Raw genomic sequence first — 27,489 nt, 5'->3', positions numbered from 1 at the left:
TATGGGATTTTTCTTGGATAACAAACCTTTTTCAGAAAACTAAAGGAAACTGGTACATTTTTCAGAAAACAAACATCTTATGAACTCACTAGCTTTATTCTGATTTTCAAACCGCTTGTATTCTCAGGTCCACGTTAAATAGGTACTCGGTGATATCTTTTGGTGAAGACGGATTGCTCAGAAGACTCGTCTCAACTTTTGTTCATATGATATATGTATAACACTTGTACAATTTACTTTTGAAACAAATGTAAACTTTCAAATATATGTAATGTAATGGTTGTTTACTGTGATTACTATGTACATTGGATTTGATACTCAACGTGGAGTCAACCCCGGAAATGTTTCCGCGTTTGGTTTTTGGGGTGTGACAAGTTCTCACCGACTATTGAGGTGCAACAGTTGGCACGGGAGTTTTAGGATTTGACAAAGACCACTGAGACTGTGGCAGAGATCACCGCCAAGTTCAGGGAGAGGGCTCTTCTTGTACCGCAGTATGTCGCGGATGAGGAGATGAAGAAGGCCCGATACCACGAGATGCTGAGAAGTGACATTATGAAGTTTGTGAGCAGGTCCGCCTGCAAGACGCTGGAGGACATGATCTCGCAGAACAGGGAGAGGGAGAACGATTTGGAGCAGATCCAGAAGAGGAAGCTAAATGAGATTCAGGTAGCCGCAGGTTCGGGCAAGAGGCCCAAGGGGTCATATTCGAGATCGAGAAACTACCAAAGCCGCAGTCAATGCGGGAAGTGTGTGTAACACCCCAAATTCTGGTATGTTATTTAATTATGTTTTATTCAATTTTCAAAAGGAACTCGACTAGTCCGTAGCCCGACTTGTCGAGTAGAGACGGGATTTCGAGCACTTGTAAGTAGGCGACTCGACGAGTCCATATGTGTGGACTCGGCGAGTCCGCCAGTCTGGAAGAAACCCTAATTTCAAGGGTTTGCACCCTATTTAAACCCTCTTATGAGCCCCAAACTCGCCTCCTTCACCCGTAGAGCATCATTTAGAAAACCCTAGCCATTCTTTGAGCATTTTGAGCAATTCTTCTGTAACTTTTGAAGTTTGGAGAAAAGAAAGAAAGAAGGACTAAAGGGGAAGGAGAAGAGCAAAGACCTAGAGCCCATTCCAGAGATTATTGAGGTATAATTTGAATCTCTTCTGTTTCCATGTTGATCTACAATTAAAAATTCCATTAAAGCAATTTTTATCCACTTCCTAGCTTGATGGTAGTATAGAGATCATATTGAGCTTCAGAATCTTAGATATATTGTCTTTATGGAACCATTTTGCATGAAAGCCCTAAATCTACTCTTTTAGTTCTTATTAAGCCTTTTAATCCCTTTTTTCTGCATGTATACACATAAAGTTGGAAACTTCACGTGTGAAACCCACCTGAGGAACCCAGATCTATAAGTTGTATGCAATGGATTTGAGCAGAATCGGTTGTATAGGATTCGCATGCAATAGACTCGGCGAGTCGTTCTTCGGACACGGCGATTCGAGTCGCGAGTCCCTGATTTTTCCCCTTTTGAGTTATGCCGAGTGGAACCAGTGAGTGAGAGGTGGACTCAGTCAGTTGAAGGATAGACTCATTCATGGAGGGACTCGGAAAGTCAATGCCCTGACTCGGCGAGTCCAAGGCAATCTTCATACCTAAAGAACAGACTCGGCGAGTTGTTCATACAACTCGGCGAGTATCAGCCAGAGTGTTCATATGATGAAGGAGAACTCGACGAGTTGTTCATACAACTCGGCGAGTCAGATGAAGATTTACTTAGTGTTTGTATCGAAGAGGAACTCGTCGAGTCTATGCCAAACTCGACGAGTAGTAGCAGGCAAGAATGAGAAATGACAGTAGGGACTCGACGAGTTGGCGGCGCAATTCGACGAGTCAGGTTAATTGTATGTTGACTTTGACCAGGAGGTTGACTTTGAACAGGGGTAAAATAGTCTTGTTACCCTCAGTATAGTTATCAGTATTTGATTGAGTGTATTTATGGGAAATTATAGCCGGGGAGATACCGGAGCAGTAGCAGACAGTTTCCCGAGCAGTTCATTCAGCAACCAAATTACGAGGAGAGTTTCCTTCCAGTAGGAATGGGTCTAAGGCCACAATGTCGGCCTGTTTAGTTAGTAGTAGTTTTCGGACTTCGGTGTTATGCAGTAGTTAGTCTGCCTGAGGTCTTCACGATTCAGGCGGGGTTTTTCTGTTACATGTCCCGGACCTCAGTCCGATGAAGTATGCAGTATCAGTGTTTATACTATTTGTTGTGTTTAAGCTATGCTATGTTCAGTTAGTTCCGGACTTCGGTCCGATGCAGTTTCCGGACTTCGGTTCGATGCAAGGGGCAAGGCCCCCGTTAGTTCCAGACTTCGGTCCGATGCAGTTTCCAGACTTTGGTCCGATGCAGGGGGCAAGGCCCCAGTTAGTTCCGGACTTCAGTACGATGCATTTCCCGGACTTCGGTCCGATGCAGGGGCAAGGCCCCAGTTAGTTCCGGACTTCAGTCCAATGCAGTTTCCGGACATCGGTCCGATGCAGAGGGCAAGGCCCTGGTTAGTTCCGGACATCGGTCTGATGTAGTTTCCGGACATCGGTCCGATGCAGCGGGCAAGGCCCAGTAGTTGTTATATGTTTGTATGGTATGTGGTAGTTTGGGGGAGCTCAATAAGCTCCGTGCTTACAGTTTCAGTTTTGGTTTCAGGTACTTCCGCAAGCAAAGGGAAGAGCTCGGGATGATGGCATCGCACACACCACAGCTTTAGCTTATTTCCTGGGAGTTTTGTTCAGACATTCATATATGATTTGATATAGTCTTGATACCACATTTTTATTATGTTTTAAGATTTATGACGTATGGTTTTATGTTACAACATTCAGTGTTATGATTTTAGTATTATAAAAAAAAAATTAGGTCGTATTTTGGGACGTTACAACTTGGTATCCTAGCCTTGGTTTGAGGGATTCAAATACACTTCGGTTGTTTCTGAACTCAAACTAAGAAAATGGTAAAAGATTTTCAAAAGAAAAACATTTTCGAAAAGGATTTTTGAAAAAGAACTTAGACAGAAAAAGAGTTTTGATAAATAGAAAAGGGTGTGGTGCACTCGTTCAGCCGAGCTCAAGTAAGTACTCCCAAATTACCCCTACAAGTTTATGTATCAGTTTCAGTTTCAGTTTCAGTAGAACAGCATGCTAGTATACGACTAAGGATCTAGGAGGATGCCTTATGTGCCTGCTTTATGTGTTACAGCTTTATGAGAATTGCATGCTAGTATTGAGTAGACAGTAGTAGGATAGCATGTGTAGGTTATGCCTGATAGTATGAGCTTAGCATTGTATGCTAGTACATTTTCTTGTTATGAGAATAGTTTTGCATGAATGTGTTCCTTTGTCTGAATGTTGCTTGCTTTGTGCTTGTGGGACTTTGAGTGATGGGAGTTAGCTATTAGGTGAATACATTAAAGTCTCATGCGATCAGGGTTGAATAATCTTATAGGATTGGATTTGACCCTATTTCGCAGCTCTCGTTTGAGTCTTAACTGTTGAAGGGATGAGTCCCTTACTCGAAGGATTATCCGAGTCAGAGGTTTCCCTATGTGACGACCCAAAAATTTCTGTTAGTTTTAACGTCGAAATTAATTACGTCAAAAAATAGTCAAATTTATCCCAAAAATATTTTTGACCGGATTTAAACCCGTTGGAATATTTTAAATAATATTCATCAAGCGAACCAAAATTAAGGCGGTATAATTTTAAAATTTGCCACGATTAATGATAGTCATGAAAAACCCCGTTCGTGGTTGGTGTCAGGTGAACCCCAACCAGGCGATAAACTCCACCCTATATGAGGATGGAGTGGGTTTCATTCCCACCTTTTTCCCACCTTACACACACTCTCTCTCTACTTTCTCTCTACAAAACAGGGTTCGGTCAAAAATTGCGCCTTCGAGCTTCAAATCGGTAAGTTAACCTTCCTAGCTTATTTTTTATCTTATCTAGCTTACAAATTCGTGTTTAAATTACCCAAAACCCTCAAGAACATGAGTTTACGGTCCAAGAACACCTTCATGGACCACAAACACTCATAAATGGGGTTTTAACATCCAAAAACCCTTCCAAACCACTTCTAGTGCTTAGCAATGACTTAGAGGCTTGCATGAAAGGACTTAGAACACCAAAATCATAAAAAAAGGGGAGTAAACATGAGTTTACGGTCTAAGAACATCCTTAGACCGTAAACCCGTCCTCAAGACCATAAACACCTTTTAAGGTGTTAAACTACCCCTTAAACACCTCCAAGAGCTTCTATTAACTTCCTTGAGTGCATAGAACCTTATATTTCTTCTTGAGATGCACCAAAGCATACACAAGTATATCACACTTGAGTTTAAGGCCCAAGGACGTTCTTGGACCGTAAACACCTCTTCTTAGACCATAAACACCCCCAAAGGGTGTTAAAGTGCCCTTAACAGTTTGTATGGCTTAGAATTGGACCTAGAACTTTGTATGCTTAACCTACAACCACCAAAACACATGATTCATGGACTAACATGAGCTTACTGCCATAAAATCATGTGTTTAAGGTAGTAAACTCCCCAAGGACATCTTCATAGACTGTAAACACCTTTCCATGGTGTTTAAGTGCCTTAAACACCTTCCTATGCTCGTATAAGTGACTAGAACCTTGCATGCATGAGTTAGAACCACCAAACAACAAAAGAAATGGACTAACATGAGTTAACTACCATAAACTCATGTGTTTACGGCCGTAAACCCCTCAAGGAGTGCTCAATGGACTGTAAACTCCCTATTGTGTCCATTTTGAGCCCCAATCACTTCCTTAGCCCTTGATTCAACTCTAGCATGATTCCATGAGTGAGTTAAGACCTTTAAACATCCCATGACACCACTACCATGAGTTTATGGCCATAAACTCATGGGGTAAAAGGTCTTGAAACTGTAAACACCCATAAGGGCCTTCATTTGAAGAGTAAACTCCAATGTGAGTCCATACACACCTTCTATGCAACCCTTGATACTTCTAGCACTTGTAGCAAAGTGTTTTTATGTAGTAAGCCATCCTTACTTGCTTAATTAGTTATTAAATGACTAATTAGATACCTAAATGTATCATTACATGCTAAATAGGATTCGCATGTGTAGTCAAGTCCTCACTTCACACTTAGCATCCTGTACCGTGCATTCGTCCGAAACGCCAACGTCAGGTGCGTTCATACCCATGAATTAACTTATTAAATGTTTTTACATGCTTTTATGGGGGGAATACAAGTTAAAACATGCCAGTTACCATATCAATCATATGTGATTAATAACCCGCATGCACAAGGATTTATTACACTTTCAGCTGTTTTACCAAATATGATGCCATAGATGGTTTTCCAAAACGTTTTTACATGTTTAGATCTCTTCTCAAATTATCTCTCGTGCTGTAAGTTTTACTTCAAAACCAGTTACAGCAATATTTTAAACAAAGGTTTTTCCTTACTTATATTGTTTTATCAAAGTTATATTCAAAACCTGTTTATGAAAGATTTTCAAGGATTTCTAAAGGTCTTCAAACTTATTTTACAAAAGGATATCAAGTCATGATTTTCTTAAGTGTAAAGGTTTTACAAATTTTTTGTCAATGTTTTCTTCCAGGCTTCTATGCTTCTACTTCGTTAAATGCTTTCACTTCATTAGATGCTACTATTTCGTTATGCTTCTACTTCATAGATGCTACTACTTCATTAAATGCTTCTACTTCGTTAAACGCTTATACTTCGTTAAACGCTTCTACTTCGTGAAACGCTTCTACATCGTTAAACGCTTCTACTTCGTTAAACGATTCTATTTCATTAAACGCTTCTACTCCGTTAAACGATTCTACTTCGTTAAACGCTTCTACTTCGTTAAACGCTTCTACTTCGTTAAATGCATGCCTGTACTTGCATAGTTATATAAATAATGTTTATAGGACTTAGGAAGGCTAGTTCGCCCTATTTCATTTTCCTCGTTTGGTTGTGGTCTGGTGGGATCGGATATCCATCCAAAGGTTGTTTAATCATTAATTATATATCATGTATACATGTATAGACATAAAGGTTACATCGATCAGTAAATTTCCCTTGGGTAGCAAGGGCATCCTCCCACTCGTCACTCATAGATAAGAGACACTAGTAACTATTATAGGAATATTTAAGAAGCTCTATTCACTCTTTCTAGTACAAGAATTCCACAAGAGTCAGTTCTCATGCGAGTCTATATCATTTCTCCAGCGCCTCTAATAGAATTCAGAATCCGAGACGCATCTTCAAGACATGGATCTCCCCATTGTCGAGTTAGTAACTAGAGTCTCCTGTAGGGAGAGCGGGCATTGGGTGTATAGATCTATACGGGACTGACACTCCCGCACCCTGACTGCTAGCTACTGTCCACGGCCTACCAAGCAAAGGGGTGACAAATGTCACATTTATTCCGACACTTGCAGGGCGTCAAGTACTCTAGTGTCAATCAGTATGGTTACGAGTATCTCCACGTTTACCTTATAATTCATGGCCTTAAGGTAACGAGAATTTACACTGTATTTCTGAAACAACACTGTTAGGATCACTCTTTGTTTTAGACCTTGCTAGCTGTATCTTTCATTTGATACTATTTGGGGTCTGTGTTTCTTCGTTTTAGACCTTGCTAGTTGTATCCTTCATTTGATACTGTCTGGGTCTGTGTTTCTTTGTTTCAGACCTTGCTAGCCATATCATACATTTGATACCGTCTGGGGTATGTGTTTCCTTATGTTAGACTGAGCCATGCGTATCATTCATTCGATACTCTCCTGGAGTCTATGATTTCTTTTGCCTTAGTCAGCAGTATTTTCCTGCCGAGGCATATGTTATTTTGCCTAATGTTTTTACTAGTGATATTCTCCTACTTCCTTTAAAATCTAATACCGTATTTTGGTAATGATAGTATTTCAGGGAAAATTACTCTTTGAAACATAACTCTGTCGAGTCTTGGTAGAAGTCTGCTTTTATGTAGAAAATATAGGATTTTCTGGAAAGGACTCTAATACACCATAGACTCTAAACTACAACTTTTTATAAAGTTATTTTGGATAAAATGCTTGCTTACACAAATGACACTAAAAATGTATGAACTCACCAGTATTTATAAAAATGTTGATACTCGCTTTCAAAATAACTTGTATTCTCAGGTAAGCAATAGATAGGTACATCCCAGGAACTTTTGTTGAAGACAATTTAGTACCGAGCTGCGTCTATACTAGTTTATGTATTACTTTGATGTCTCTATAAAATGTAACTACGTAAACTATTACTATTAATGAAATGGTTGTTGTACTTTGATTACTATACTGCATATGTTGTGATACTTGACATGACGTCATCCACCAAAGAACGTTTCCGCCGTTCCGGTTTTGGGGTGTGACAGATTGGTATCAGAGCATTGTTTATAGTGAGCTCAGTATATCAATTCATAAAACTTATACAGCCTATAAATACATAGGGATAAAACACTCTGACCAAAAATTATACTTTAAAATATAACCATATTTTACCAAAGTATAAGAACATCCACAATCTAAACACTCGAGCACAAATATCACAAGAAGAACAAGAATAAAAGTCTTTGGATGTTGAGCATTACCGTCAAACCTGGGCAGTTATGTAATCGTAAGCTGGAATAAATGTAACCTGATCAACTACATTTATTCGAGATGCGATGAACGTGTGCTTGGGAGTGATAGTGGTGTTGCAACAGGTCTAAAACTTACCAACTAGGAATGCTAGAGCCAAACATAAAGTTTAAAAATACTATGGGAGTATTTTGGAATACTAAAAGACTCACATTAATCCCAGAATCAAATTCAGAAGATAAGAAAAAAAAAAGAAATTAAAGTACCATAGGGGTATTTTAGGAACCATAGATAACCTTCTGTGAAGAACTAAAAAGATCCTTATTGATATACCTACAATTATAGAGGGTATACTCCCAAGGTTATATGTAATAAGGATCCCGTAGGCTAAGGCCTATCGGATCTAAGCTGTATATGATTTGTGTACCCTACATAATTGTAGCAGGACTCAATATGGATCACCCAGTGAAATGTTAATAATCTCTTAGGATTCTTTAAACATTTCCTTTCTCGCACGAACCCTATAGAAAACCCTATCCATTTCAGTATTCGACAGAAGAGTTGGTTCAAACCCAGAAGAGGGTCATTGAGATGATTTCCAGTTCGGAAATAAATGATCTAGGCCGAGACTATTGAAATCACCAAGTGCCTATATCTTTTTAGGGACATGGTGGGAAATTTGCCTAAACCTCTGAGATTTCCAGTCATCCATAATGAAGTGATGAAACTTAGAGTCGGAATCAGAAGTAAGACGGAGTAGAAATTCAATATGTCTATAGGAGAAGAGAACCCTAGGTAACTACCTGAAGGAAACCAACACCGGTCCCAGACAAAGATACGAGGTAGGCAGAGGGAGCCAGTACATGGAACCCGAGAAGTGTCTTTTCCTCGTGTTCGTCAAGCTAATACACCCATAAAATAATACAATTTAGTGAGTTAGTTATTACACTACTCACGCTATGTGTTAGGTAAATCGCCTTTTTCCCGTTGTGAGTAATACGATTAGAGCGGCTCCCCACACCTCTATTGAGGGTGTTTAGCCATAAGTCTTCATGAGCCCCTCTTCCGGCGGTCTTCGTTCCGAACTCTTCTCCGATCTTTCCAAACCGGAGAGTGAACCTTTCCCAGTATAAAGGTAACTTAGTAAGAAGGACTCCCATCTTATGGCTTTTTCCGATACTTATACTCCTACCTTAAATACCCGGACTACATCATAGAGATGTAGGTCGACACTCAGACAACCAATATCCGAGGCACGGGAAAAATTTATGCCTAATATAATAAGGACAAATATGTCCAGGGTTAACCATCGTCTCTCAATCTCAGATAACTAATTGAAAACATTAAAAGGCTAATTCAAAATGTAAATACTCTCCCGTTAAGGCGAAAGTCGCAGCACTGTTATAAAATTTAAAATTTCATCAGGTAAAACTATAATGGCTAGATATATACGTTACGACCATGTATAATTGAGATGGATAGACCTAGAGTGAGTGAATGCCGCCTCATTTCGTGTTCCTCGTTTGGTTGTGGATTTAGGGCGGAGTCGCTCAGTCAACAGTCCTCCCCATCTAAATTATACATGACTAGTATATGTTAGACGATTATAGAAAGGCCTCGTGAGAATCCATTCATGAAAGGTACTCTACTCAGAAACACTCAGGACCCTCTATAGTTTCGCGTCGACTCTATCGGTCCAAGTATCCGTGACAGTGATACACGGGACAAAACTCGAGACGCCAAGAACTGGTGTGCCCGTTCAGCACATGACCCTGTCGATCCTCATTCTATATCATGTCGAAGTATGCCAACTTCTACGCCTCTATCAATCATGGTTCGACTTCGTGCAACCATGTGCAAATCGCTAGTGCTGTTTAAAAAGAACTTTCACCATAGCCATTTCGGCAAATAAAGGTTCTTCCGAACCTAAACATAACAAAAATAATAAAGACTAATGCGATCCGTTAGTCGTCACTCTTATTTCAAACCTTCTAAAGTACCCAGGAGAAGGGTACCGCACGCTGTTAACCAACCCTTCTTAGAAAGATAGAAACCGAAGCGAAAGACACTGCAGGTTTTCCAGAAGACGATAACCACCCGAAGCACACTCCATAGGTCCCCCAGAAAGACCCTTCGCACCTCGCAATCAGGTTCGTGAATCAAGAGGATAGAACTCATGGGACTGACTACTATAACTGAGTATATGCAAAAAGGTGGTATATAATTGAGATGAAAAAGATTTAAAATGTGTGCTTCCTCCCTACTCCCTATTCCTTGTTGGGTTGTGGGTCTGGGGTGGAGTAGCACAACTGAACATCCTGCCGACTTCAATTATATACGGCTTGCATACAGCAAGTATTAGTAGTTAAGCCAAGTATGAGCTCTACCAAGAACCTCATTGTAAAACCCTTCATCCTATTCCATAGAATAGGAGCTAAAGTCAAGAGAACTATGGCGGGTTGAGCTACTATAGTGACCACAAATCCAAAATTTGTTGTCATCCCGGTTAAGCCAACATAGTAGCTAACACCCTCGATTGGTAAAGAAATCTGAGTAGTAAGAGTCAAGGACATTGACTACGACCATCCATTCACGCTTAATCCCACGAATTAAGCATCTCAGCGAATATCACGAAACCCTGGAAGCTACGATAAGTTAAACTCTGAGAAGAGTGGATGAGGAGATTAAAAGTTCCGAGTGATGGAACCCTATACTCACTAGATTTGACCTAGATCGAGAAAACTCAGAACCTTCGGGAGAGTAGTTGTAGAAGATGTTCGCACTACTCAGGCACTTCGTCCACCCCGTTACCGAAGAGAAGTTCCTAGGACACTCCACCCCTTACGTGGAAGAAGTCACCATCGCCCAGTAGATGCTAGATTGCATTCTCCGAAGTGAACACTAGAATACCGAGAACCACAAGATAACCTCCGCAGCCAAGAATACCGAAATAAAGTGCGAAAGTAGGTTGTCTTAAGCCTTATAACCCATATCCCGAAGAGATTATAGACTTGACACCAGTCTAGGTGTTAGTCGATGGGTTATACAAGATGACGCGCTTTCTGCAACCGAAATAAACCAACGCCTTAGACAATAGGGCATGTCTTAGAGATTCACTGGACTAATAGATGTTCCAAGAATACTATCTCACATAGAAATGGTAGAACCACCTCCCGAGATATTCCAACACTTCAGAAAATCTCTAAGGACTGAGTTAGCCCGGAGCAGAGCCTGCTATTCATGAAACAGCAAGACAAGTAAGAGCATGATCCATTCCCGTTGAGGATCATATTGTGGAAGCGCTAACTAGACGATAATGTAAAGTTTAAAAACTTTCTAAGCACTCGTCTGCTGAAACCCTATCTCCCCGACCCTGAGAGTTTCTGATAGAACGTCTCAAGAAATCAGAAGGACAGGTCCATTTTTCACTAAGTTGAGATAGATTCCACAAAACCAATTACATGCCAGTGTGTGGCCAATACATCCGATGGTCCAGAAAACCCCTAAAAGCCAATCAGTAGGAAACACGAATCCAAGGACAACCCAAGCTTTCTAAGAACCAACCTGAAGGACTACACTTCCAGTATGAGAGAGAACGTTTGGAACATCAGAATGGCGATCACGCCAGTGATGATCTCGCCATAGAAGTACACTATGTTCTAAGTACTGAAAAGCTCTATGTCACACCCCCAAACCAGAACGGCGGAAACGTTCGGGTGCGGAGGACGTCATATTCAGTATCATAACAGTTCATAGAAAGGAAAGTACACACCACCATAATATAAATATATTTGAAAAGTTTACATGATTGTATATGTTACATGTTTGCAAAAGAAATCAAATACAAAATGGTGATCCAAAATATATTACTAACGCCAGCGCGTTAGTCTTCACAAGTAGTTGCTACCTGGTCTAGCGGTTTCCTGAGAATACAAGTTATTTCAAAGAAAAAGTGTCAACATTTAAGTTGGTGAGTTCATAAGTGGTGTTTTGAGAAAATGTATGCCATTCGAAAGTGTTTGTTTATTTTCCAGAAAATGTAGTATTTCAATTGTAATGAGTTATGATTCGTGTGTTGAAAATGAATGTATTAGATCCAGAAAATCCCATATTTTCCCTAATAGTTGAGATATGATTTGTTGTGTTTTCCAAGAAAAACCCTTATTTTCTTATAAAAGTATGAAATGCATATGAATCTTCGTGATATAAGTTGCAACTAATTGTACCGAGAAAATCCCTTATTTTCCTATTAGTTGTTTGGTTTGTATACAGGAAAAACCCTTATTTTCCTGACATAACTGGCAGTCTCCAAGACCGAAAATCGCAAGCAAACGACGTGCTTGTAAGATGTGTCATAGTTTTACATAGTAAAGTTATACGAAGATCGCACTTGTTAGATGAAGAATAGTTTTAATAGCTACTCGTTCATAAAAGCATAATACCATAATAATTGTATATCCGATGAGTTTTATAACCATACTAAACATAATATGCCTGTAGCGACGTTCTTCAGGCGTCGTAGCGTTATGACAACTGTCACCCCAAAAGACGGACTGTAGCTAACAGTCAGGGCGCGGGATCATGACTTCCCGTATAGATCTATACACATTTGACACGTTCTCCAAACGGGAGACTCTGGTTATAGACAGGACTTGTACCGATACCTTTTATCAAAAAGGCAGTGTTTGAAGATGTACACGTCTCATGGATTCTCAACTAAGTCTGTATTTAAGTAGTAGTTTGTATGCAAAGTTTATCCTTTTTCACAATGTTTGACAAAGCATAAATCATAAGTTCTTTGAATGCATAAAATGATTTAGTAAAGAATGTTACCCTTGATATGATGTATTTGTATGCAAACGTATAAATAAAACATACTTTTATTTATAAACATATTGTATCCCAAGAGGGTAAAGTTGTGTTGTGAGGCGTTTTGCATGATAATGACTTCATAAGAGAGTTAAAACAACAGTATGAAAAGTATATAAAAAGATCGATGTTTCACACGATTTTAGTCGTGTGTTTACTTGTATCCCCCCCCCCCTAAAAGAGTATAAAAAGCATTTAAAAACGCATTTAAAGTGTGCTTGCAGGGGTATGAACTTACCTGATAGTTTGAAGATAGCGAGATGGAAAACCGGACAGAGTTTCGTCTTGGGAAACGGATTTTCCTCGGGATTCTCGGGAATCTCGGGAATCTCGGGAGTAAAATCGACCCTCGGGACTCGAGCAAAAAGACCAGAGCTTCGGGTTTGAACGGGCATAGAAAACGAGGCAAGATTGTGAGAGAGAGGAGAGAAATGAGCATTTTTCTCGGAAGCCCTCGCATCCTATTTATAGGAAGGCTGAACCGCCTCCGAATGCGGGGCGTACGCCCGTACGCAGCGCGTACGCATACGTCATGCATGACCGAAGCCTCGACTGCCTCGGCTTCGGATGGGACGGGTTGCTGGGTACGCGGGTCGGATGGGACGGCGGGTCGGACGGGACAGCGGGTCGGACGGGTCGGATGGCTCGGATAGGGCGACGTGGACGATCAGAGGCCAAGTCTCTCGGGTACGCGGGGCGTACAGGGGTACGCAGCGCGTACCCGGATGAGGACGCTCACTCCTCTTCGGATAAGGTCTGAAATTTTGATTTAAATAAATATATAATTTATTTAATAAACTTCAAAAATTCATATCTTCTTCATACGAACTCCGTTTTCGATGGTCTTTATATCCACGCGTAGGTGAGACTACGCTCTACAACTTTCGTTTAGACTCCGTTGGCAAATTCTGAAATTATTTTTATTATTTATTTTATAACTCAACGTGTTTAAGGAATTTCTTTGAAAATTCATAACTTGTTCGTCATAACTCGGATTTTAGTGTTCTTTATATATTTGAAAACCTTAAGACGATATCTACTACATAGTGTACTCCAATCAGAGCTTTTGAATAATTCATTTATCGATGATATTCCTATTACATTCCAAAGAGGTTACAAGACTCGATTTATAATGCCCGGAAATAACGGGTTGTTACACTCTACCCTTCCAAGAGCTTAGGACCATCCGGGATTCTTTACGAAGATTGGTCCAACCCTCATCAGACCACTACTACGTTCAGAAATTCCACAAGTTTCACCCCAAATCAATCCACTTCTTAGACTTGATAAGTGTTTGCCCGACGTCACTCTTTGTATCCCACTCATCTTGATAGAAACCATTGGGAACCCTAACTTTGTAGACGAACCAGTAGGAATCGCTAACTGCACGAATCAAAATCTGCATCCCGTAAGAGAAGGTTGTTAGAACACCAAGCAATGGCTAGAGTTCACTTGGGAGTGCAAACACCAACCGAATAGGAAGTGCTCTCATACCTCTACTCGATCATTCATACCTACTTCCTTGCTTAAACTAGAATTTTGGGACGAAATTCCCTCTAACGGGGGGATGATGTGACAACCCAAAAATTTCCGTTGGTTTTAATGTCGAAATTAATTACGTCAAAAATTAGCCATATTTATCCCGAAAATATTTTTGACCGGATTTAAACCCGTTGGAATATTCTAAATAATATTCGTCAAGCGAACCAAAATTAAGGTGGTATAATTTTAAATTTTGCCGTGATTAAGGATAGTCGTGAAAAACCCCGTTCGCGGTTAGTGCCAGGTGAACCCTAACCAGGCCATAAACTCCACCCTATATAAGGGTGGATTGGGTTTCATTCCCAACTTTTTCCCACCTTATACACTCTCTCTTTCTACTTTCTCTCTCTACAAAACGGGTTTTGGTCAAAAATCGCCCTTCGAGCTTCAAATCGGTAAGTTAACCTTCCTAGCTTGTTGTTTATCTTATCTAGCTTACAAATTCATGTTTAAATTACCTAAAACCCTCAATAACATGAGTTTACAGTCCAAGAACACCTTCATGGACCGTAAACACTCATAAATGGGGTTTTAATGCCCAAAAACCCCTCCAAACCACTTCTAGTGCTTAGCAATGACTTAGAGGCTTGCATGAAAGGACCTAGAACACCAAAATCGTAGCAAAAGGGGAGGAAACATGATTTTACGGTCTAAGAACATCCTTATACCATAAACCCATCTTCAAGGACCATAAACACCTTTTAAGGTGTTCAACTTCCCTTTAAACACCTCGAAGAACTTCTATGAACTTCCTTGAGTGCATAGAACCTTATATTCCTTCTTGAGATGCACCAAACCATACACAAGTATGTCACACTTGAGTTTATGGCCCAAGGAGGTTCTTGCACCGTAAACACCTCCTGTTAGACCATAAACCCGAAAGGGTGTTAAAGTGCCCTTAACAGTTTGTATGGCTTAGAATTGGACCTAGAACTTTGTATGCTTAACCTACAACCACCAAAACACATGATTCATGGACTAACATGAGTTTACCTGCCATAAACTCGTGTGCTTAAGGTAGTAAACTCCCCAAAACACCTTCCTATGCTCGTATAAGTGACTAGAACCTTGCATGCATGAGTTAGAACCACCAAACAACAAAAGAAATGGACTAACATGACTTTACTACCGTAAAGTCATGTGTTTATGGCCGTAAACTCCTCAAGGAGTGGTCAATGGACCGTAAACTCCCTATTGTGTCCATTTTGAGCCCCACTCACTTCCTTAGCCCTTGATTCAACTCTAGCATGATTCCATGAGTGAGTTAAGACCTTTAAACATCCCATGACACCACTACCATGAGTTTACGGCCGTAAACTCATGGGGGAAAAGGTCTTGAAACCGTAAACACCCATAAGGGCCTTTATTTGAAGAGTAAACTCCAATGTGAGTCCATGCACACCTTTTATGCAACCCTTGGTACTTCTAGCACTTGTAGCAAAGTATTTTTATGTAGTAAGACATCCTTACTTGCTTAATTAGTTATTAAATGACTAATTAGATACTTAAATGTATCATTACATGTTAAATAGAATTTGCGTGGGTAGTCAAGTCCTCACTTGACACTTAGCATCCTATATCGTGCATTCATCCGAAACGCCAACATCAGGTGAGTTCATACCCATGAATTAACTTTTTAAATGTTTTTACATGCTTTTATGGGGGGGGGGCGAATACAACCTAAAACATGCGAGTTATCATATCAATCATATGTGATTAATAACCCGCATGCACAAGGATTTATTACACTTTCAGCTGTTTTACAAAATATGATGCCATAAATGGTTTTCCAAAACGTTTTTACTTGTTTAGATTTCTTCTCAAATTATCTCTCGTGATGTATGTTTTACTTCAAAACCAGTTATAACAGTATTTTTAAACAAAGGTTTTTCTTTACTTATATTTTTTTATCAAAGTTATATTCAAAACCTGTTTATGAAAGATTTTCAAGGATTTCGAAAGGTCTTCAAACTTATTTTACAAAAGGATATCAAGTCATGATTTTCTTAAGTGTAAAGGTTTTACAAAGTTTTCGTCAAAGTTTTCTTCCATGCTTATATGCTTCTACTTCGTTAAATGCTTCTACTTCGTTAGATGCTACTACTTCGTTATGCTTCTACTTCTTTAGATGCTACTACTTCGTTAAACGCTTATACTTCGTTAAACGCTTCTACTTCATTAAACGCTTCTACTTCGTTAAACGCTTCTACTTCGTTAAACGTTTCTATTTCATTAAACGCTTCTACTTCGTTAAACGCTTCTACTTCGTTAAACGCTTCTACTTCATTAAACGCAAATACTTCATTAAACGCTTCTACTTCGTTAAACGCTTCTACTTTGTTAAACGCATGACTGTACTTGTATAGTTATATAAATAATGTTTAAAGGACTTAGGAAGGCTAGTTCGCCTTATTTCCTTTTCCTCATTTGGATGTGGTCTGGTAGGATCGGATATCCGTCCGAAGGTCGTTTAATCATTAATTATATATCATGTATACATTTATAGACATAAAGGTTACATCGATCAGTTCATTTCCCTTGGGTAGCAAGGGCATCCTCCCACTCGTCACTCATAGATCAGAGACACTAGTATCTATTATAGGAATAGTTAGGAAGCTCTATTCACTCTTTCTAGTACGAGAATTCAACAGGATTCGGTTCTCACGCGAGTCTATATCATTTCTCTAGTGCCTCTAATAGAATTCAGAATCTGAGACGCATCTTCAAGACACAGATCTCCCCGTTGTCGAGTTGGTAACAAGAGTCTCATGTAGGGAGAGTGGGCATTGTGTGTATAGATCTATATGCGACTAACACTCCCGCACCCTGACTGCTAGCTACATTCCACGACTTACCAAGCCAACGGGTGACAAATGTCACATTTATTCCGACGCTTGCAGGGCGTCAAGTACTCTATTTGCAATCAATATGGTTACGAGTATCTCCACGTTTGCCTTATAATTCATGACCTTAAGGTAACGAGAATTAACACTGTATTTCTGAAACAACACTCTTAGGATCACTCTTTGTTTTAGACCTTGCTAGTTGTATCTTTCATTTGATACTGTCTGGGGTCTGTGTTTTTCGTTTTAGACCTTGCAAGTTGTATCTTTCATTTGATATTGTTTGGGGTCTATATTTCTTTGTTTTAGACCTTGCTAGCCGTATTCTACATTTGATACCGTCTAGGGTCTGTGTTTCCTTATATTAGACTAAGCCAGGCGTATCATTCATTTGATACTCTCCTGGAGTCTATGATTTCTTTTGCCTTAGTCAGCAGTATTTTCCTGCTGAGGCATATCTTATTTTCCCTAATGTTTTTAGTTGTGATATTCTCCTACTTCCTTTAAAATCTAATACCGTATTTTTGTAATGATAGTATTTCAGGGAAAATTACTCTTTAAAACATAACTCTGTCGAGTCTTGGTAGAAGACTGCTTTTATGTAGAAAATATAGGATTTTCTGGAAAGGACTCTAATACACTGTAGACTCTAAATTACTACTTTTTATAAAGTTATTTTGGATAAAATGCTTGCTTACACAAATGACACTAAAAACATATGAACTCACCAACATTTATAAAAATGCTGATACTCGCTTTCAAAATAACTTGTATTCTAATGTAAGGAATAGACAGGTACATCCCAGGAGCTTTTGTTGAAGACAGTTTAGTACCGAGCTGCATCTATACTAGTTTCAGTATTACTTTGATGTCTCTATATAATGTAACTATGTAAAACTATTACTATTAATGAAATGGTTGTTGTACTTTGATTACTATACTGCATATGTTGTGATAGTTGACATGACGTCATCCACCCCAGAACGTTTCCGCCGTTCCGGTTTTGGGGTGTGACACCCTAAGGAAAGCCTAGGATGAGAGTAGCAGAGATCAGTAGTAGTAGAAGGGACTTGGTGGAGTCATGGCAGTTCTTGAAGAAAGTACGGATAGATGTAGGAGGTAGTATGGGCCCGTACTACTAAAAGCAGAGCATCCGTACTCGAATCAAGGAAGGCTGAGATGAGACCAGGAAACTTGTAGTAGTAGCGATCCCTTGAGATGTTTCAGTATTCTGACGTTTGTCATGATGTGTTTTCAGAATGGTGGTTTTGCGACCTGGACCAGTAGCCGGCAGTTCAGGTGCCAGAGAAGGATCAGGATCAGGCTCAGGAGCCAAGCGTCTAGATGAGCAGACTAAGGAGTTTCTCTCTTCAAAGATTACTTGCATCATACTTGAGAAGACTCCTGTGATCTTCGGTTCGATCAAGGAGGGTATCCTAGAGCTGATAGATGATATATTGGGCACTTTCCATGCAGAGGTGGCGGCCATGATGGGGTCGCGCACGCTCACTTTTAGGGAGTTCCGAGCATGTGGAGCTCGAAATTATCACAGGGCGCGGGACCCCATTGCGAGCACTAGGTGGTTGGCGGATGTGGCCAACGCATTCTGCACGAGCAGGTGTCCCGAGGGGGACAAGGTCAGATTGGCGTCCTGTATTTTGAAGGACAGGGCACGGGATTGGTGGGAGGAGAATGGACATGTCATCAGGGATGACGCAGGTTCGGATGCTATGACCTGGGCTGACTTTACTTCCAGGTTTAGGGCTGAGTTTGCAACGGTTATTGAGGTGCAACAGTTGGCACGAGAGTTTTAGGATTTGACACAGACTACTGAGATTGTGGTGGAGATCACTGCCAAGTTCAGGGAGAGGGCATTTCTCGTTCCTCAGTGCGCAGCGAATAAGGAAATGAAGAAGGCTTGTTATCATGAGATGTTGCAGAGTGATATCCGCAAGTTTGTGAGCCCGTCCAACTGTAAAACGTTGGATGACATGATTGCTAAGGCGAGAGAGAGAGAGAGAGAGAGAGAGAGAGAGAGAGATATTGACCTTGAGATGGAGAGGAAGAGGAAACCAGGGGTGGCTTCGGGTACAGGGAGTTCGGGAAAAAAGCCCAAGGTTTCAGATCACAGATCCCAGAGTCAGCAGAGCCACGGTCGGTGTGGCAAGTGCGGGAGATTGCGTGATGGGGATTGCAAGGTAGGGAGTGTCGGCTGCTACATGTGCAGTCAGACTGGGCATATGAGCAGAGATTGTACAACCACTACTAGCGCCATTGCGACATCAGATCTGATTTGCTTTCACTGCAATCAGAGGGGACATAAAAAGTCCCAGTGTCCGAGCTTAGCTGCTACAGGGAAGGTGGCAGCACCTGCCCCTGCTACCATGAGGATTACAGACGGCCGTTAGGGCCGAGTTGAGACGCTGGTGGCGAAGAGTAGGGCTTTTCAGCTGACAGCAGAGGAGGCGCGAGCGACTCCTGATGTGGTGACGGGTATGTCTTTTTCCCTTATCTCTACATTTAATATTGATTGTTTCTTATGGTTATATTTTTTGTATAGGGTCGTTCTTAGTGAACGACATTTCAGCCACAATATTGTTTGATTTAGGGGCTACCTGATCATTCGTCTCACTTGCGCTTAGCAAGAGGTTTAGCAGAGCTCCAGGGGGGTTGGATTGTCCACTTGAGGTCGAGATAGCAGATGACAGGACTGTTAGGGTCGCGAGAGTAAACAGAGGATGTTCTCTACAGTTGTTCGATGAGCAGTTTCCGATGGACTTGGTCCATATTCCCCTGTGAGGGAATAAGGTCATAGTAGGCATGGATTGGCTGAACCTCCAATGGGGCAGTGATAGATTGTGAGCTACATTTAGTTAGGTTTCGCACTCCCAGTGGGGAGAGTTAGTGATTCAGGGCGACAAGCCATAGCGCGGACCAGTTCTTTGTTCAGCAGCGAGAGCGAGGCACTACTTTCAACAGGGTTGCGTCGGGTGTATTGCCTATGTGTTAGATGCCTGGGAGAAGGGCGAGACGACAGTTGATGATGTTCTGATAGTACGAGACTACCCGGATGTATTTCCAGAGGATTTTACTGGAATACCTCTCGAGAGACAGGTCAAGTTCAGGATTGACTTGATTCCTGGTGCAGCTCCGATAACGAAGGCACCATATCGGTTGGCTCCCCCAGAGATGCAGGAGTTGTCTACGCAGCTGCAAGAGCTACTAGACAAGGGTTTTATCAAGCCGACTAGTTCGCCCTGGGGAGCACTGATTTTGTTCTTGAAGAAGAAGGATGGGTTGCACCGTATGTGTATAGATTACCGGGAGTTGAACAAGGTAACGGTGAAGAACCGTTACCCACTTCCGAGGGTAGATTATTTGTTTGATCAACTTCAGGGAGCGACATGGTTTTCCAAGATCGATTTGCGCTCTGGATATCATCAAATGCGGGTCAGAGATGAGGATGTGCAGAAGACTGCTTTTAGGACCCGCTATGGTCATTATGAGTTTGTGGTGATGTCGTTTGGGCTCACTAACACCCCAGCCGCGTTCATGGATCTCATTAACCGCGTATGCAGGCCGATGCTGGATCGGTCGGTGATAGTATTCATAGATGACATCTAAGCAGTAGGCAGCATTTGAGACTCTCAGGCAGAGATTGTGCGAGGCACCGATCCTTACCCTGCCAGAGGGAGTAGAGGCTTTTGTAGTCTACTGTGATGCTTCGTTCACATGTATGGGAGCAGTGTTGATGCAGCGAGGCCGTCTGATAGCTTACGCCTCTAGACAGTTGAAGCCTCACGAGGCTAACTATCCTACGCATGATTTAGAGATGGGGGCAGTGGTGTTTGCCCTCAAGATTTGGAGACATTACCTCTATGGGGTCCGTTATACTGTTTACACGGATCACAAGAGTTTGAGGTACATCATGCATCAGCCGAATCTTAACATGAGGCAGAGACGATGGTTAATTAGATGTGTTGAAGGATTATAACTGTGATATTCTTTATCATCCGAGGAAGGCCAACGTAGTGGCCGACGCCCTGAGACGCAAGGCGGCAGCAGCCCCGATCAGGAATATATGTCTGAGGATGACAGTGATTACTCCATTGTTGGAGCAGATCAGAGAGGCACAGGTCAAGGGCCTCAAGGATGAGAGGCATAAGTGTGAGAGGATCGTGGGCCGAGTAGCTTCCTTTGACAATGATAGTTGAGGCTTGTTGACCCTTCATGGGAGATTTTGGGTACCGTACTAAGGCGGAGTACGGCAAGTGCTAATCGACCTGGGGGAAACGAAGATGTATAGAGATCTTCGACTCGATTATTGGTGGCCCTGCATGAAGCGGGATGTTGCCTGGTATTTGGAGAGGTGCCTGACCTGCAGGAAGGTTAAGGCGGAGCACCAGAGGCCTCACGACAAGATGCAGCCGTTAGACATTCCAGTGTGGAAATGGGAGGATATCACCATGGATTTTATCACTAAGCTTCCCAAGACTGCGCGTGGAGTGGATTCGATTTGGGTTATAGTGGATCGGTTGACCAAGATTGCTTATTTTATACCGATCCAGGAGACCATATCGGCTGAGAAGCTAGTCGATATTTATGTGTGAGAGGTCGAGGCACGGCATGGAGTGCCTTTTTCGGAGGTGTCAGACCGAGACGTCCGTTTTACTTCTAGATTCTGGAAGCAGTTTCATGATGAGTTGGGTACTCGTCTGCATTTCAGCACCGCCTTCCACACTCAGATGGACGGGCAGAGCGAGAGGACGATCCAGACTCTTGAGGACATGCTCCGGGCATGTGTCCTAGATTTATGTGGCAGTTGGGATACGTATCTTCTGTAAGCGGAATTTTCGTAGAACAATAATTACCACGCGATTATTGACCGCCCCCCCCTTCGAGATGCTTTATGGGAGGAAGTGTAGTACCCCGACTTGTTGGGGCGAGGTCGGTCAACGAGTCATTGGGAGCACCGAAGTGGTGCTCAAGACGACAGAGTTGATCCAACAGGTTCGTAGGAGACTGCAGACTGGGCAGAGTCGGCAGAAGAGTTACGCCGACAAGAGGCGTTTGGACTTGAAGTTTCAGGTGAGCGACATGGTCCTCTTGAAGGTATCACCCTAGAAGGGTGTAATCAGGTTCCGAAAGAGGGGCAAGTTGGGCCCCAGTTTCAGCAGTCCTTTGAGGGTTTTGGCCCGGGTGGGTCGGGTAGCTTATCGGTTGGACCTTCCGGCAGAGCTTAGCAAGATCCACAACAGTTTCCATGTTTCTTAGTTATGTAAGTGTTTGCTAGACGAGTCAGCAGTTGTACCCTTAGAGGACAATCAGGTTGATAACAGCCTAAATTATATTGAGAGATCTGTGGCGATCTTGGATCGGAAGACGAAGACCTTGAGGAACAAGGTGGTTCAGTTGGTGAAGATGCAGTAGTAGCACCGGAAGGGGTCTGAGTGGACGTGGGAGGCAGAGGAGGAGATGAGGGAGAACTACCTAGAGTTGTTTCCAGATTCAACAGCAGCAGACTTCGAGGACGAAGTCTGAGACATGTGGGAGAGAGTTGTAGCACCCCAAATTCTGGTATGTTATTTAATTATGTTTTATTCAATTTTCAAAAGGAACTCGAGGAGTCCGTAGCCTGAATCGCCGAGTAGAGAAGGGATTTCGAGCACGTGTAAGTAGGCGACTCGACGAGTCCATATGCTCGGACTCGGCGAGTCCGCCAGTGTGGATGAAACCCTAATTTCAAGGGTTTGCACCCTATTTAAACCCTCTTATGAGCCCCAAACTCGCCTCCTTCACCCTCAGAGCATCATTTAGCAAACCCTAGCTATTCTTTGAGTATTTTGAGCAATTCTTGTGTAACTTTTGAAGTTTGAAGAAAAGAAAGAAGGAAGGACTAAAGGGGAAGGAGAAGAGTAAAGATCTAGAGCCCAATCCATAGATTATTGAGGTATAATTCGAATCTCTTATGTTTCCATGTTGATCTACTATTAAAAATCCCATTAAAGCCATTTTTATCCACTTCCTAGCTTGATGGTAGTATAGAGATCATATTGAGTTGAATAGCCATTGAATCTAGCTGGGTTTGAGCTTCAGAAGCTCAGATCTATTGTCTTTATTGAACCATTTTGCATGAAAGACCTAGATCTACTCTTTTAGTTCTAGTTAACCCTTTTAATCTCCTTTTTCTGCATATATACACATGAAGTTACAAACTTTACGTGTAAAACCCACCTTAGGAACCCAGATCTATAAGTTGTACGCAATGGATTTGAGCAGAATCAGTTGTATAGGATATACATGCAACCGACTCGGTGAGTTCAGTCGTGAGTCCCTGATTTTTCCCCTTTTGAGTTATGCCGAGTGGAGCCAATGAGTGAGAGGTGGACTCAGTGAGTTGAAGGACAGACTCATTCTTGGGGAGACTCAGCGAGTCAATGCCCTGACTCGGCGAGTCCAAGACAATCTTCATACCTCAAGAACAGACTCGGCGAGTTGTTCATACAACTCGACGAGTCACAGCCAGAGTGTTCATATGATGAAGGAGAACTTGACGAGTTGTTCATACAACTCAGCGAATCAGATGAGGATTTACTGAGTGTTAGTATCGAAGAGGAACTCGTCGAGTCTATGCCAAACTCGACGCGTAGTAGCGGGTAGGAATGAGAAATGAGAGTAGGGACTCGACGAGTTGGCAGCCCAACTCGACGAGTCGGGTCAACTGTATGTTGACTTTGACCAGGGGTAAAATAGTCATGTTACCCTCATTATAGTTATTAGCATTTGATTGATTGTATTTATGGGAAATTATAGTCGGGGGGATACCGGAGCATTAGCAGAGAGTTTCCCGAGCAGTTCGTTCAGCAGCCAGATTACGAGGTCAGTTTCATTCCAGTAGGAACGGGTTTAAGGCCACAATGTCGGCCCGTTTAGTTAGCAGTAGTTTTTGGACTTTAGTCCGATGCAGTAGTTAGTCTGCCTGAGGTCTCCGTGATTCAGGCAGGGTTTTTGTGTTACATGTCCCGGACTTCGGTCTGATGCAGTATGTAGTATCGGTGTTTATGCTATCCTATGTTCAGTTAGTTCCGGACTTTGGTCTGATGCAGTTTCCGGACTTCGGTCAGATGCAGAGGGCAAGGCCCCTGTTAGTTCGAAACTTCGGTCCGATGCAGTTTCCGGACTTCGGTCCGATGCAGGGGCAAGGCCCCAGTTAGTTTCGGACTTCAGTCCGACGCAGTTTCCGGACATCGGTCCGATGCAGGGGCAAGGCCCCAGTTAGTTCCGGACTTCGGTCTGATGCAGTTTCTGGACTTCGGTCCGATGTAGAGGGCAAGGCCCTGGTTAGTTCCGGACTTCGGTCCGATGTAGTTTCCAGACTTTGGTCTGATGCAGTGGGCAAGGCCCAGTAGTTGTTATATGTTTGTATCATATGCAGTGGGCAAGGCCCAGTAGTTTGGTGGAGCTCACTAAGCTTCGTGTTTACAGTTTCAGTTTTGGTTTCAGGTACTTCCGCAAGCCAATGGAAGAGCGAGACATGAAGGTATCGCACACACCACAGCTTCAGCTTATTTCCTGGGAGGTTTGTTCAAACATTTATATATGATTTGATATAGTCTTGATACGACATTTTTATTATGTTTTGAGATTTTTGACGTATGGTTTTATGTTATAGCATTCAGTGTTATGATTTTAGTATTATAAAAACAAAAATTTTTGGGTCGTATTTTTGGGACGTTACAGTGTGGTAGGACGCACGAGGGTGCGTGCGGGAGTGGTAGTAGTGGTGATTCTGGCTGCTTCAAGTGCAGCCGGACTGGTCATTTTAGCAGAGATTCTACTACGACCACCACTTAGAGTTCAGACGTGATATGTTTTCACTGCAGTCAGCGGGGCCACAAGAAGGCCTAGTGTTCGAGTTTACTTTCAGCAGGATGGGTGATAGCACCTGCCCCTGCGACATTGAGGGTCACGGACGGCCGTCGGGGCCGAGTAGAGGCGTCTGTGGTAGGAGGCAGGGCTTTCCAGATGACAACCATGGAGACGTGAGCAGCGACGGATGTTGCAGGTGTGTATCTTCTATTCCTTGTTGACTTTTATTTATGATTATATTGTTATGGTTCTGCATCGTTATTGGTATTTGTATTTCGTAAATTGTGTAACATGTTTGTGAGTATTATTTATGCCATCTGCATACCGAGGTCTTTAGAATGATAGTTAAAGGATGCTCCTTTCTAGAGCAAGTTACATAGAGTGCAGTAACTGTAGCATATCTGTGTTGGGCTCAGAGGTGTCCCGCTAGTTCAAGAAGGTGTGGTTGAGTGAGAGATCGGTTAGATCCCTGGTTGTGGTAAGCTAGGGTGTGTAGCAGATTGGTTATTGGATGGTGGTAAGGATTGGGAATTCTTGCCAAGCTTTGAGTAGTGAGGTATAAGCTGGATCAAAGTGGGGGAGAACCCTCCGAGTATACAAGAGCAAGAGTACGTAGATCCACAATGAGTATGCGACCTCTAAGAAGAAAAGAAAGTAGCACAGCGATTGATGGATTGAGGAGTTCAAGATTGGGAGTTTGAGGAACTTCCCCACAGTTATTTCATGTAATCGAGATGGTTGTAACTTGTTGGGAAACCAGGTTGGGGAACCGCCTGTAGGGATCTAGTGAGTCAGAATGAGGATCTTAAGAACGGCTAGCAAGAGATGCTTCTGTGTTAGTAGTCAGTGGCAAAGACAGCATGCAGAGCATGGTAGAGCGGCGAGAGAGCCGCAGCATTTTCCAGCAGCAGCCAGTTAGTATGGAAAGTGTTGTAAGATTACGGGTAAGCGTGACAACCCTATATTTTTCCAAAAGCAATGTAACACTCAAAAGTCAAATACAATGAAACTATTTGGAATCAATGAAATCTTCCTTAAAAATAAAGTGTTCAAATATCTAAATTGGGATGCATCAAATGTTAGATATCGTACCAAGGTTTCCAAAAACATAAAGAACATTCGAAATCGGGTTATAATGAAGAAACTAAGACCACTCAATTATTCACGACACACCCGGTAAAACATTATTTAACGTAAAAAGTGAAATTCCAATAAAATGCATTTTAGCCTTAAGTATCTAAACAAAAGTCGTAGAGTTCGTTAAACTGTAAACGTACATAAAAAGATTGCCCAAATTGGACCTTGTATGAAGAAGTTACGAATTTTCTAAGTTTCGTAACAGCGGTAGAGAGCTAAAACTCGAATTAAAGATCAAACGATATTTAGCTAACGCAACCTAAACGAGAGTTGGAGGTCTCCACAATAGGAGTAAGATGATAAAAAGACAAACGAAAACAAACGTCGGATAAAGAAGTTATGAATTTTTAACGGATTTTAGCAGTCCCGGCCTATTAAAAATAAATCAAAACTAGCCGACGAAGTTTAAATAAAAGTTGTAGAGCATAGTCTCACCTACGCGTGGATATAAAGAACGCAAAAAACAAAGCTCGTGCGCGAAAGTTATGGAATTTAGAAAATTGAAGTTGGGTTTATGCCCAACGTAATTCAAAAGTACGCCCTGCGTACTCAGGTGCAGGGTCGAGTCCCATCGGCTGCAAGCTCTATGGCTAGCTAGACCCAAGTCGTAAGCCATGATGCAAAGTTACGCCCAGCATAACCGAAGTACGCCCAACATACTCACACCTTCCACCCTATAAATAGAGGGCATGAACTCCAGATTTTGGCACACTTTTCTCAAACTCTCACTCACTTCCACACACTTGTAAGCACCAGAGGCCGTCCCGACACCCTTGATTCCACACCCGAGCCCCCGACGAAGGTTCTACGCTGCCGAGATCCCCGAGAAGCTCGAAGACGCAGCTTTCCGCGGTTGAAGTTCTGCTCGACTTCAGTCTCACTCTCTTCAAACCGAACAAGTGAGTTCATAACCATACTTTTCAAACCTTTTCATGTTTTAGGGGGGGGGGGGGGATACAAGTACAATACAAGAAAACGTATCCTTTTATATAAATATAAATGCAACATCTATCTTATTATTATTCGATACCAACATCTTACTTTACGTATGAAGTTTAGTATATCACCAAGTTATTTTCACCAAATGTAACCTACTTTCTGAAAAACTATAATGGGTATAGTTTGAGAGTTATTCATACATTCTTACGTATACATCTTGAAAAACGAAATACTTTCATCTAAAGTGAAATAAAGACTTTCTTATCGCAAATCTATTTATACTAAGTGATGTGAGATATTCAAACTTCAACGTACTCTTATGTATGCATTTCAAGTCCTGTATTATAAGCCATAATCTCTTGGAGGGAGAGCATGTTACTTGTGTTTAGATCTATACGGGATTGACAACCCCGCACCAAAACTGTTAGCTACAGTTAGACCGGCAGGTCAGGGGTGACAGATGTCATAACACTACAACACCTGAAGAATGTTGTTACAGGCAGTCTGTATCAATAGTATGGTTATAAGACTCACACAAAAGTATAAAAACAAGCTTGATTTACGAGATTCATATATGCATTCAGTGTTTACATTATTTTGAGTACAAAACTTATCTTTATCATTTA

This window comes from Lactuca sativa, chromosome 4 (assembly GCF_002870075.4).
Source record: "Lactuca sativa cultivar Salinas chromosome 4, Lsat_Salinas_v11, whole genome shotgun sequence".
Lineage (NCBI taxonomy): Eukaryota > Viridiplantae > Streptophyta > Magnoliopsida > Asterales > Asteraceae > Lactuca > Lactuca sativa.
This window is presented reverse-complemented; position numbering follows the sequence as displayed.